General features: G+C 44.4%; 2 long non-coding RNA genes across 2 annotated transcripts; one reads left to right on the top strand and one right to left on the bottom strand.

Moving 5' to 3' along the window:
• Window positions 1-3736: 3736 nt before the first annotated feature.
• On the bottom strand, window positions 3737-4852 carry LOC120438139. Its single transcript, XR_005611693.1, has 3 exons — window positions 4587-4852; window positions 4019-4154; window positions 3737-3858 (listed from the first exon to the last, which is right to left on the bottom strand). It is a non-coding gene; the product is annotated as an uncharacterized LOC120438139 (long non-coding RNA).
• A 6285-nt stretch (window positions 4853-11137) lies between these two features.
• On the top strand, window positions 11138-12458 carry LOC120438141. Its single transcript, XR_005611695.1, has 2 exons — window positions 11138-11247; window positions 11827-12458. It is a non-coding gene; the product is annotated as an uncharacterized LOC120438141 (long non-coding RNA).
• The last annotated feature ends 410 nt before the right edge of the window (window positions 12459-12868 follow it).

The following is a 12868-nucleotide window of genomic DNA, read 5'->3' as shown; positions in this document are numbered from 1 at the left end:
ATCCTGTCTTTTTGTTAATGCCACCATCTCCAGAACATGCATAACAACAGGTCTCACAACAATATTGTGAACTTTTCATTTCACTCTTGCTGCTGTCCTTCTGTCATAAATCATTGGCAAACTACTCCTACTTGATTTGTTCAAGTAAATCATCTAAATACAACAGTTTATTGACCATTTCTGAAACATAAAGAATAAAACACTTTGCACTTACTGTGAAAACTGGCTTTGGCTTGTCTTTATGTTTGCATGTAGTTACAATTATTAACAGGGAGAAACCCCCAGCAGAACCAGGCTCAGGGAAGGGTGGCCATGTGCCATGACCAGTTGGGGTGAGAGAAGGAAGACAGGATAAAAGACATGTTGTGGAAGAGAGCCAAAGATTAATAACAAGTATGATAAAGTGCAGAGAGGTCTATTAACACACAGTGAGTAAGAAAGGTGACTGAAGAAGAAATACTCAATGCACCCAGCAGTCTAAACCTATTGCACCATAACTAAGGGACGATTCAGGGTCATCTGATCCAACCCTAACCATATGCTTTAGCAAAAATGAAAATTTTAAGCCCCTGATCTTAAAAGTAGAGATCGTGTCTTTCTCCTGAATCAAAACTGGAAGCTGGTTCCATAGAAGAGGGGCCTGAAAACTGAAGGCTCTCCCTCCCATTCTACTATTAAATACGCTAGGAACAACAACACTGCAAAAATTGTCCATCTTACCCAGTTTTGCAAACTTGTATTTAGCCAAGAAGTATTTTTTTTCTCTTGTTTTGAGACTAATATACTAATCGAAAACAGAACATGCTAGAATTTTAATCTTGTTTAGAGAATATATGTCTATTATTTCTTACTTAGTTACCAGATCTTAAAAATAATTGTTTTACATGCATTTTAGGCAAAATTATCTCACAGAATTGTCTTTGAGATTATCCATTTTTTCAGAATAATTTTTAGAAGGAAAAACTTGTTTTAAGGTTTTCCAATAACTACTCACATTTGCTGCAACATTAACACATTTATTCAAAATTCAGTGTAACATCATACAGTATTAATTTCTTACCACAGCATGAACAATAACAAATTACAAGCATCATATTCAACACATATTGCTCACTGTTTTAAGTGTGGTGGTTCATTTAACTTTTAAGTGCCATTACATCATCAAGTTTATATTTTGTCTGAACATACTTTGAAACTGACTAGACAATATGGTGCATACTTAATAATTTTTAGAAGAGAAAACCTCTTTCAAGGTTTTCAACAAAATTCATTGTAACATCATCCATGCATCCATCTTCATCCACTTTATCCGAGGCTGGGTCGCGGGGGCAGCAGCCTAAGCAGAGAAGCCCAGACCTACCTCTCCCCAGCCACCTCCTCCAGCTTATCCGGGGGAACACCAAGGCGTTCCCAGGCCAGCCGTGAGATATAATCTCTCCAGCGTGTTCTGGGTCTGCCCCGGGGCCTCCTCCCGGTGGGACATGCCTGGAACACCACACCCAGGAGGCCCCCAGGTGGCATCCTTGTCAGATGCCCGAACCACCTCAGCAGGCTCCTTTCGATGTGGAGGAGCAGCGGCTCTACTCTGAGCCCCTCCCGGATGGCTGAACTTCTCACCCTATCTCTAAGGGAGAGGCCAGCCACCCTTTGGAGGAAGCTTATTTCCGCCGCTTGTATCCGCGATCTCGTTCTTTTGGTCACTACCCACAGCTCGTGGCCATAGGTGAGGGTAGGGATGTAGATCGACCGGTAAATTGAGAGCTTCACTTTCACACTCAGCTCCCTCTTCACCACGACGGACCGGTGCAGTGTCCGCATCACTGCAGCCACAGCATCAATCCATCGATCTCCGGCTCCCTTCTCCCATCACTCGCAAACAAGACCCCGAGATCCTCTCCGTGACTCGCTACCTTATCGTGGTGGAGGGGTTTGTGTACCCCAGGGATCCCGGGGGCTATGTTGTCTGGGGGCTTTTGCCCCCTGGTACGGTCTCCCATGGCAAATTGGTCCTGGGTGAGGGACCAGACAAAGGGCGATTCAGAAGACCCTTATGAGGAAAAACATCGAGGGAACAGTTTACCCTGCCCGGGATAGGGTTACCGGGGCCCTGCCCTGGAGCTGGCGATAAAAGTTAGCAAAACCCAAGAAACTCTGAAGCTGCTTGCGATGGGATGGAGTGGGCCAGTTTAACACAGCCTGAACTTTGGCGGTGTCCGCTCTCAGGTTACCTTGGTCAATGACATAGCCCAGGAAAGAGACAGTGGAAACATGAAACTCACATTTCTCCCCCTTCATGAAAAGAAGGTTTTCCAGGAAGTGTTGGAGGACCTGCCTGACATGGCGTTCGTGATCGGAGATAGAATGAGAGAGAAATCATCCAGATAAACGAAGACGAAGTGGTTAATGAAGTCCCGGAGTACGTCATTTACCAGGGCCTGAAAAACAGCTGGGGCATTGGTGAGCCCAAACGGCATGACAAGATATTCAAAATGACCAAGGTGAGTGTTAAAGGCTGTTTTCCATTCATCCCCCTCCCTTATTCTTACCAGATGGTAAGCGTTGCGCAGGTCCAGCTTAGTGAAGATGGTGGCCCCCTGAAGGAGCTCGTAGGCAGAATTTAACAGAGGGAGTGGATATTTATTCTTCACTGTGATGTTGTTAAGGCCCCGATAATCTATACAAGGTCGTGAGCTCTTGTCTTTCTTGGCAACGAAGAAGAAGCTGGCGGCCACAGGAGATGACGAGGGGCGAATGAGACCTGCGGTGAGTGATTCGTTGATGTATTTTTCCATACTTTCACGTTCGGGCTGAGACAGACTGTATAGGCGGCTGGTAGGGAGAGGTGCACCTGGAAGAAGATCAATGCCGCAGTCATACGGCCGATGCGGAGGGAGCGAGCGTGCTCTATCCTTGCAAAACACTTGTTTCAGATCATGGTAAACGGGTGGCATGGAGGAGAGGTCCGGCGGCTCGGAGAGAGAAGGATTGGTTAGCGGTTCAGAAGAGGGGGTGGCAGCTTTAAGACAGGACATGTGACAATCTTCCCCCCACCCTACAATGCTCTCCTTTTTCCAATCGATAACAGGGTTATGTTGATGCAACCAAGGGTAACCCAGAACTAGCGCGTGAGCGGAGCTTGAAACACATACAGCTCTATAGTTTTGGAATGATTGCCAGAGAGAGTCAGTAAAACGGGCTCAGTGATATGAGTGATGTTAGGAAGCCGCTGGCCACTGAGGGCGGTGACTTGGAGTGACTGTGGCAGAGGCTCGGAGTTCAGATTTAATCGTCGGGCCAGCGAAGCGTCAATAAAGTTCTGTTCCGCCCCTGAATCGATTAGAGCCTTAAGAGGGTGGACCTGAAGCTGCACCGTTAATTTAGCTGCTAGCATGAGCCGTGGAGGAGACTGTGAACTAGAGACCTCGCCCACCCGTATTCTCCTCTCTACTGGTGGATAAAAACACTCATCGGCCCTCCACCGTCGGTGCCGTTTATTAAACCCGATTCTTTGATCCCCATGATAGAACAGAGAAAAGCCGACTCAGAGTGGTCAAAACATTTATATATTTTTTATTCAATCATCTTCCGGAAGAGAGAGCCCTGCACAGCCCAACGCCAGTTGCAGAATCTCTAAGATTAGAAGCTCAACATGTGTCTCATATATGTGTTATTTTGGTACTTTACACGTCACACATAGTTTCAATACAAACAACTCCTTATACGGTAGAAGTTCCTCTTTTCTTTGTGTCTTACATCCTGTGCAGCTTGCAATAACTTCCCCTTTCTGAGGTCTGTTGCCAGGGCAACCTGTCATCCTTCGTCTGAACTTAGTTTCACTCTCTGTCTGCTCCTCATATTCTGCAAAAACATGCAGTTTCCTGTCAGCCTGTGACCTAGTCAAGTCTGGGCCTCTCATAAAACAATCTAATCAGCAAATAAGCATTAAGAATATATATTTATTTCTTAACACATTTCTCGGGTGTAAGGCGAGAGCAGCCCAGCTGCATAGGTTGCTCACCCTCCTCCATGTTGTGTGACTCCGAATCTCTTCCGCCACTCGTGACGCTTCCGCCCGATGCTGCTTCGCCGCGTCCCAGAGACCTCTGGGAAATGTAGTCCTCAGTTCTCCAGCGCACACGTAAATGCTTGTCCACCTTTACACACATCGTTATCACATCAGACAAAGTTTTAGGTAACTCTCTCATCACTAGTTCGCCCTTTAACTCATCACACACGTTGTTCAACAAAGTACTTATCAATGCTGGCTGCCCCCACCCGGTCTCTTTGGCCAACCTCCAGAACTCAATGGAGTATTCCGCCATACTCCGTCTTCCCTGCTTAAGATTTAGTAAACGGTGAGCAGCTGCATCGGCGCCAGTACCTCTCTCAAACACACATTTAAATTTAGCAAGAAAATCCTGGTACGAGATGCTGGCATCAGTTCTCAAAACAGCTTGAGCCCAGTTTAAAGCGTAAGAGCTGGACAAAAAAGGCAATCTTAGCCTCGTCAGTTTCATATGTCCTCCGCAACTGTCTAAACTGCATTGTTATTTGGGTAAGAAAACCGGCACACTTGTGAAACTCACCCGTGAAGGGTTCCGGTGTTGGCAAAGCTCGCTCCGGGGGCTCCGAAGGAGTGGGATGAGGCGGAGCCGAAGGCCCGGGTGCCGGAGGCTCAGAAGCCGATAACTGTGAGGAGACAGAGGGAGGAGAGGCTGCTGGGTTTACCAAAGGTACACGCTGAGCGAGGGCCTGCGTTAGAGCAGCCAACTGCTGATTGATGAGCTGCAGCATTTGTTCGTGGCGTTCCAAAACGTCCTTGGCCGTGAGGACGCGCTGCTGGGTGGTAGAGTCCGCTGAGTCCATATTCTGGCTGGATCGTTATGTTAAGGTTCAATGCAGGGGCCTCAAACGCAGGACTCCTGAATCAGCTGAACACAAGAATTTATTTACAGAGTTCACCAGATGTGTATACAGAGAGTGCAAGGCAGTGCTATATACAACAATGTGAGGGACAGGGCTCCAGGAAAATCCAAGGGGGGAATCACTCGCTCTCCAACTCTCCACATACACGACTACAGTTCCTTTCTTCACACTTGACACAGAGATTCACACGGGAAAGGTAATCCAAGGGGTCTGTAGATGAGGAAACAGGAATGAGTACGATATTCACAAAAGACACTTGACTTATCTTGAGCTGTAGCTTGACTCTCACTGACACGTGGTAGACAACGATCCAGCGAAGACCAGCAGTCACCTCCTGGCTTAAATGCCGTTCACCTTGATGGGCATCAGGTGTGTTCTTTTCCGTAGGCGTGGGCCGAGGGCGTGAACCCACAATGAGTTACGCCCCGGCGACACAGAGGAGGAGAGAGAGAGCGCGAGAGAGAGAAAAGGAAGAAAAGGCCGATCAGCGTCTCGCCGATCCCCCAGGCCGTGACAGAAGGAGCCTGAGTTAGTGTGTGAGGTTGAGAGGTACCGGATAGATATAGTCGGGCTCGCCTCTATGCATGGCTTGGGCTCTGGAACCAGTCTCCTGGAGAGGGGCTGGACTCTGTCTCAGTCTGGAGTTGCCCCTTGTGAGAGGCGGCAGGCTGGGGTGGGTATTCTAATATCCCCTCGGCTTGCTGCCGGTACGTTGGGGTTCTTCCCGGTGGATGAGAGGGTTTGTTCCCTGCACCTTAGGGTCGGGGAACGGGTCCTGACTGTCATCTGCAATCATGCGCCGAGTGGCAGTTCAGAGTACCCAGCCTTCTTAGAGTCCCTGGGTGGGGTGCTGGAAGGTGCTCCACCTGGAGACTCTGTTGTCCTGCTGGGAGACTTCAATGCTCACGTGGGTAACTACAGCGAGACCTGGAGGGGCGTGATTGGGAAGACCGGCCTCCCAGATCTGAACCGGAGCGGTGTTTTGTTATTGGACTTCTGTGCAAATCACAGTTTGGCCATAACGAACACCTTGTTCAAACATAAGAGTGTCCATAAATGCACGTGGCACCAGGACGCACTAGGCTGCAGGTCAATGATCGATTTTGTAATCGTATCACCAGACCTGCGACCATATGTTCTGGACACTCGGGTAAAGAGAGGGGCTGAGCTGTCAACTGATCACCACCTGGTGGTGAGTTGGATCAGGTGGCGTGGGAAGACGCTGGACAGACCCGGTGCACCTAAACGCGCAGTGAGGGTGTGCTGGGAACATCTAGCAGAGGCCCCATTCCGCGAGATCGTCAACGCACACCTCCGGTAGAGCTTCAACAGCATTCCGAGGGAGACTGGGGACACTGAGTCCGAATGGACCATGTTCAGCATCTCCATTGCTGAAGCTGCTGCATTGAGCTGCGGCCGCAAGGTGGTTGGTGCCTGCCGCGGTGGTAATCCCCGAACCAAATGGTGGACACCAGAGGTGAAGGGAGCCACCAGGCTGAAGAAGGAGTCCTATTGGGCTTGGTTAGCCTGTGGGACTCCGGAGGCAGCTCACAGGTATTGATAGGCCAAGCGGAATGCAGCTCGGGCAATGGCTGAAGCAAAAACTCGGGTGTGGGAGGAGTTCAGAGAGGCCATGGAAAAAGACTTTCGGACTGCCTCGAAGAGATTCTGGCAAACCGTCAGGCGTCTCAGGAGGGGAAAGCGGTGCTCTACCTACACTGTGTATAGTGCTGGCGGAGTGCTGCTGACTTCGACTGAGAAAATTGTCAGGCGGTGGAAGGAATACTTCAAGGACCTCCTTAATCCCACTGACACGTCTTCCGAGGAGGAAGCAGAGTCTGGGGATGAGGGGGATGACCCGCCAATTTCCGGAGGCGAGGTCACTGAGGCAGTTAAACAACTCCTTGGTGACAGAGCCCCTGGTGTTGATGAGGTCCGCCCCGAGTTCCTGAAGGCTCTGGACATTGTAGGGCTGTCCTGGTTGACACGCCTCTACAATGTTGCGTGGAGATCAGGGGCAGTACCCCTGGACTGGCAGACCGGGGTGGTGGTCTCCATCGTTAAGAAGGGGGACCGGAGGGTGTGTTCCAACTACAGGGGGATCACACTCCTCAGCCTCCCTGGGAAAGTCTATGCCAGGGTGCTGGAAAGGAGAGTTCGTCCGCTAGTCGAACCTCAGATACAGGAGGAACAATGCGGTTTTCGTCCTGGTCGCAGAACACTGGACCAGCTCTTTATCCTCTCAAGGATACTTGAGGGTGCATGGGAGTTTGCCCAACCAGTCTACATGTGTTATGTGGACTTGGAGAAGGCATTCGACTGTGTTCCTCGGGGTGTCCTGTGGGAGGTGCTGCGGGAGTATGGGGTGTCTGGCCCATTGCTACGGGCCATTCGATCCCTATTATTGCCGGCAATAAGTCGGACTCGTTCCGGGTAGGTGATCGTCTCCACCAGGGCTGCCCTTTGTCACTGATTCTGTTCATAATTTTTATGGACAGGATTTCTAGGCGCAGCCAAGTGGCGGAGGGCTTTCACTTCGGTGGCCTCAGAATCTCATCTCTGTTTTTCACGGATAATGTGGTTCTGTTGGCTTCATTGGGTGATGGCCTCTAGCTCGCACTGAAACAGTTCGCAGCCGAATGTGAAGCAGCGGGAATGAGGATCAGCACCTCCAAATCTGAGGCCATGGTTCTCAGCCAGAAGAGGGTGGAGTTCCCACTCCGGGTCGGGGATGAGTTCCTGCCCCAAGTGGAGGAGTTAGTGTAACATCATAAAATACTAATTTCTTACCACAGCATGAACAATTACCACAGCAAGATAAATTCGAGGACAAGCCCCCCAAACCCAGACCTGGACCCACTGAAGGCCGTCAGCGCTCTTCTCCTCTCTGCTCTTCTCCCCTTTTGTGGGAGGCAGTGGGGAGGTAAAGCGCACAGCCCGATCCGGCGGGGAGGTGTGGGAAGCCAGACCGGGCGTCCCCCTTCCGGCTCTCCTCTCTGCTCTCTCCTATCTTGTCCCGTTCATCTTCCTTCTCTCTATCACCTTTGCTTTCCCTTTGAAGAAGTTAGGCTCAGTAAATGCTAAAGAGGTAAGTATTATTTCTCAGTTGCAGTGAATATATAGAAAGAAAAATGTAGGAAACTAAACAGAAGAAAGAAGAAGAGAAATAAAAACTTAACATAAACCAGTGACACACTCCAGGGCTTGATCAACCCTGGCAGAGCCTCCTTGGATGAGGGTGTCTAGTGATAATGGCTGAAACACCTGATGAATCCAAGGTCCACTACTGATGATGTGTCTCAAATTTAAAATGGTAATCTAGATCGATCTCTAATCCCTAAACCTAACCAAGGAAGGAAAATGGCAGATTAGCCTGGGTAAAAGACCGAAAGTTGAGGCACACAACGACGTGTGCTGCTGGCAAAGTTTCTGGGCTGCCTTTCCTCATACCAGCCATCCCTCAAGAGTCTCTCCATCTACAGCAATGCATTATCAGGGACTGTAACATCTAGTCCTTTAACTGAATCCGAAACATGCTTCTTTTTTTTAATTATAGAGCATTTTTTGAGACATTTTATTAAATTCAATCAGTTTATATTCTACAATATCTTTTTCCCAAAGTCTGTTTTTGTTTCATAATGGGGTTTTTCATAATGGTGTATTATTTCAGAAGGTCATTTAACAACTGAATTTCTTAGTCAGGCAATCAGGGTCAGTGGGTGGGACCTGAATGCTCATTGGCTGCTGCTTAAACAACTAAAATTAAAGTGTCTCAAAATGTTTCTATTATTACAAAAAAAAAAAAAAAATCGTAGTGAAATAAATATTTAATAAAATCTTATAAAAAAACATAATGTAAAATGAAAATTAAATGACACATTTTTAACACTTTGGTGTTCCATAGTTCATATTAAAAAGTTAGAATAATGTATTAACACTAGGTTAGGTTCCTAGGTTCCTGTATTCCTCCGTACAACCATCAATCCCACATATCACGCGGAAGTCTGGACTATGGCTATGAATTGTATTAATATGGCTCAAAAGAGACTTTAATGTTAAAGCAACAAAAACAAAACAAATCACACACCACCAACACGCCATCTTGTTTGGGAAAAGACCTGAAAGACGTTCTTGGCGGGCAGACGGTTAGTAGAGGTCAATACCAGGTTTGGAGGGGTGGTTTATACCAAGTCTGCATTTAACTTGTGTAGTAATGTGATTGTAAAGACAACTACAACAGTCATAGTAATTGATGGGTTATTTGTTAAAATTAGTTTTTCTAATGCCAGTTCATTGTGCATGTTATGTTCATGTTCTACAAGCTTTACACTGACGAAAATGTGTAACACTACCTCCCCCCTGGCTGCCCTCATGTGGTTCTGTCCATTATCTCACTGTTTGAATCAGAGGGAAGGACACGAGGGAGCAGGTTCGGACTGGATTCTGTTAAGGTAATTAACTTTTGTTTAAAAAGATTTCGGGTTCTTTTAGCTTTGGCTTACTGTAGTAACATCAGTTGTGGTCAAATATTAAGTTTTACCGAGGCTGTATTATCAGTTCTAATATCGGCTAACTACCAATGGGTAGCTAGCCAAAACTGCCAGCCAGCTAGCTAGCTTAGTTCATTCAGTTTGCTGAATTGTTAGCATGCAGTGAGTTTAAAATTATTAATGGTGATAGTTGGGTAAATTTAGTTTCGTGTTCAATATACTTAACATAGCTATTCGACAAAAGAACAGCAGTTGATATCCGCCTTTGCAAAAGTCCGTTTTGGCTGCAATCTTTTTTTTTTCTTCTTAATCCACGCGCTCTCTGTCTGCACTGTACTTGGTGTGTTTGTGTGTGCGGAAGGGCAACTTGGGAGGACCCATACTGGTTTGAGACAAATCTCGCAATTGGGCTGATAACTTTACAACGCTGTTTTCGAATTCACTTAAGGATAACTTAAGCCTGCAGCTCCAGCACCAGTCAAACTGTCGGCTTACATCCAGTGTTCTCTGCTGCTTACATTTTTTTTTGTTATGGAAAAAGCCAGGGGTGTAGAACAGATCTACATTTAGTTTACATGATGAATGAGGATTTACTTAAGTCTTCAAGAGTTAACTGTCTTATGACCAAAATTACATTTAACCAACATGAGTTTATTCAAATTTTATTTGCAAGTCCAGTTTGGATAATGACATTAAAGATAACACAAGGGAATAAAATAATGCACGGGGATGGCATAAACCAAATGCACATTTATGAATTACATCTTTACCTGTAGATTTACTTTAAGCTTCATTTCCGACAGATTATGACTAATCATATAAACTATTGTAAGTTGGAGATGTGAACTTACTTCCAATTATTTATGTTGTAAACTATTAATATAAATCAGGTCACTTTAACCTTGCTGAACTGAGGTAACATTTTTTCTCATGGATGAACTGGCCTAATCTGACCTTTGATCATTTGTTGAATGATTTGACAAGCAGTTGGGCACTATTAGTTTTAGTTTGAAAACTAGTTTGGATTAGCCTTGTCATAAATTTTAAATGAGCAATTTTATAAGACTTAACCATGGAATTAACACAGGCTCTACTCAGTCTGTCTTTTGCACCTTATCCAGGTGTCTGACTGCATAAGAATCAGTTTTATGTTGTCAAATCAATAAAATATTTAAATTACATTTAAATGTATTTGACAAAATCACAATTTGGAATTGTTTCCTTTTTTGAACAGTGAAATGTATACATTTAAAGAGATGTACAACTTTTACATTTCTGAAAGTTACTGACTTTTATTTACAGCTGCCAACATAGATGAGGACTTGCTCCACACCCTCAGTAGGGACGACTTAAGGGACCTGCTTCCAGGGCCTGACAGTTGTGGGCTTATGTTCACAAAGAGGCAAGTTTTGCCGCTTTTGATTTAAAAACACCTAGCACAACACATTTTGTTTAGGACTCCTGTAATATAACTATTTCCGTTTTCTTATTTAGGATGAAACTAAAGAAAAGGCGTCTCATGGACATCTCACCATGTGACCAGGGAGAAGATTATGATGAAGATTCAAGTGGTGGATCAAACATGCTTTTGCCACCAAGGAGCAGTTCTGGTGACAAAAGTTGTAAGTGAAACATTACAATTCTGGCAATAATATTGAATATTGAACTGAAAGTTGATTTAGTTCTTTCTTTACTTCTTCCTCCTTTCTTTCTGGTTCAAGTGGAAAACAACATAGCCCTGTTCAGGGCACTACCAACTCTCTTCCCATTACCAGCTGCACCACCCAAGAAGATGGGACATGCCAGTGAAGCACTGATTCATGTCCTTCAGGTCTTAGTTTCTTCATATTTGTTATAAAATTATGCCCCTAAATCCTTCACTTTAACAGTTTATTTGGCATATGGCCTTTTTATCCATGCCAAGTCCTCCAACAATGTAGTTTATATTTGGAAAAGTGTGCAGAAATCTGAAATGGCACAAACACTGATAGATCAAAAATGTCAATAAAAATAAAGAAAATCATAAAGAAATTAAAAACAGAAATTGGAAATAATTACATATTTAACTATCACAGGTACAGTATCTTTGTCATTTCCTAAAGTGTGTAAAGACATAATCCTAACGGTGATGAGGCAGAATTTATTAAATTTTTCAATGGCATGAATATTTGGGATTTTCTATACAGTATTTGTCAATCTAAAGAAAAATAACATTAATATGGTCTGTAGCGCATCTGATCTATGGTTGTTATCATTCATGTATCACCCTAAGGGTGCACCCCAAAGGGATCAATAAAGTTAAGTCTAAGTCTAATACATACTTGTGGTTAAGTATTTGAACTACCCTGATAGCTTTGGAGTTTCTCCGTACATTGAACAATTTTGTCTTTGTTTTTCTTTTTGCCAACAGAAGATCCAGCGTCAGCCCTGTTCTGCTCTTTGAAGGGTCCCGCTGTTTTATTGCAGTTGTAATCACTCCCATCACCACATTTGCCAAAGATGAACTTGGAGAAGGTTTGCTGTATCTTATGGCATACTACTACACCCTGCATCTCACCTATCCCGAATGTGTGGCAACGCTTCTGTCTGTGATTCAGACTGAAGTGTTAAAGGACAATATCCATGATATTGACACCACAGGCTCATACAAAAAAGTCATGGCAGACTGGAGAAATTTTTATTGAAAAGTAGAACTGTTTGAGCAAGATGTAACTTTTAGGTCTGTGTTGGAAGGTTTGGACCTGATAGCTTTGAAGTTACAATTTACACTTGAATTCTTTTATTTAAAAATTCTTATTAATGTAATACAAAGTACTTTTTTCTTTAAAAACATCTGTTCTGCAAATTCTGTTTAAAATTGGAAATGCTCTTTTTATTACATTGTATGTTGAGTAGCTAACTGGTTTAGCACTTCTAAAAGGAACACAAAATAACAATGTTACACTTACAATGTGTCTTTAAATTTTTGTGTACTATGATTGACTGAAATATTTGTTACTGTTTGGAGAGTTTGTTTCCAATAAAGGTCATGTACACAGTAAACTGTGCCTGCTTTCATTTGGTGTACAGGCTTTGTCCTGTTTTAAGATTAAAAAGAAGAATTCGCTTGTTTAGTGGGTCTTGTTTTAAGAGCTTTTCTCTCAAAGTAACAAAAAAAATGAAAACTTAAATAAAGCACTTACAGACTTATTTTGGGTTTGACTTAACAGAGTTCTTGGAATAGCTAATTCACAACTTGTTTTAAGATATCCCTTACTTGTCTAAAGCCTATATATTTTTTCTTCTTTTGAGAAATCTTATCAAGTGTAATTCTCTTACTGCACTGGCAGATTATTTCACTAAATTTAAGAAGATTTAGACTATAATCTATTATTTTTAACTTATTTTAAGATCGGTAATTTTTGCAGTGAAGTAAGACTGCAGTGTGAGAGCGAAGTGCTCTAATAGGGTGA

The sequence above is a fragment of the Oreochromis aureus genome, linkage group 3 (assembly GCF_013358895.1).
Source record: "Oreochromis aureus strain Israel breed Guangdong linkage group 3, ZZ_aureus, whole genome shotgun sequence".
Classification (NCBI taxonomy): Eukaryota; Metazoa; Chordata; class Actinopteri; order Cichliformes; family Cichlidae; genus Oreochromis; species Oreochromis aureus.
This window is presented reverse-complemented; position numbering and strand designations above follow the sequence as displayed.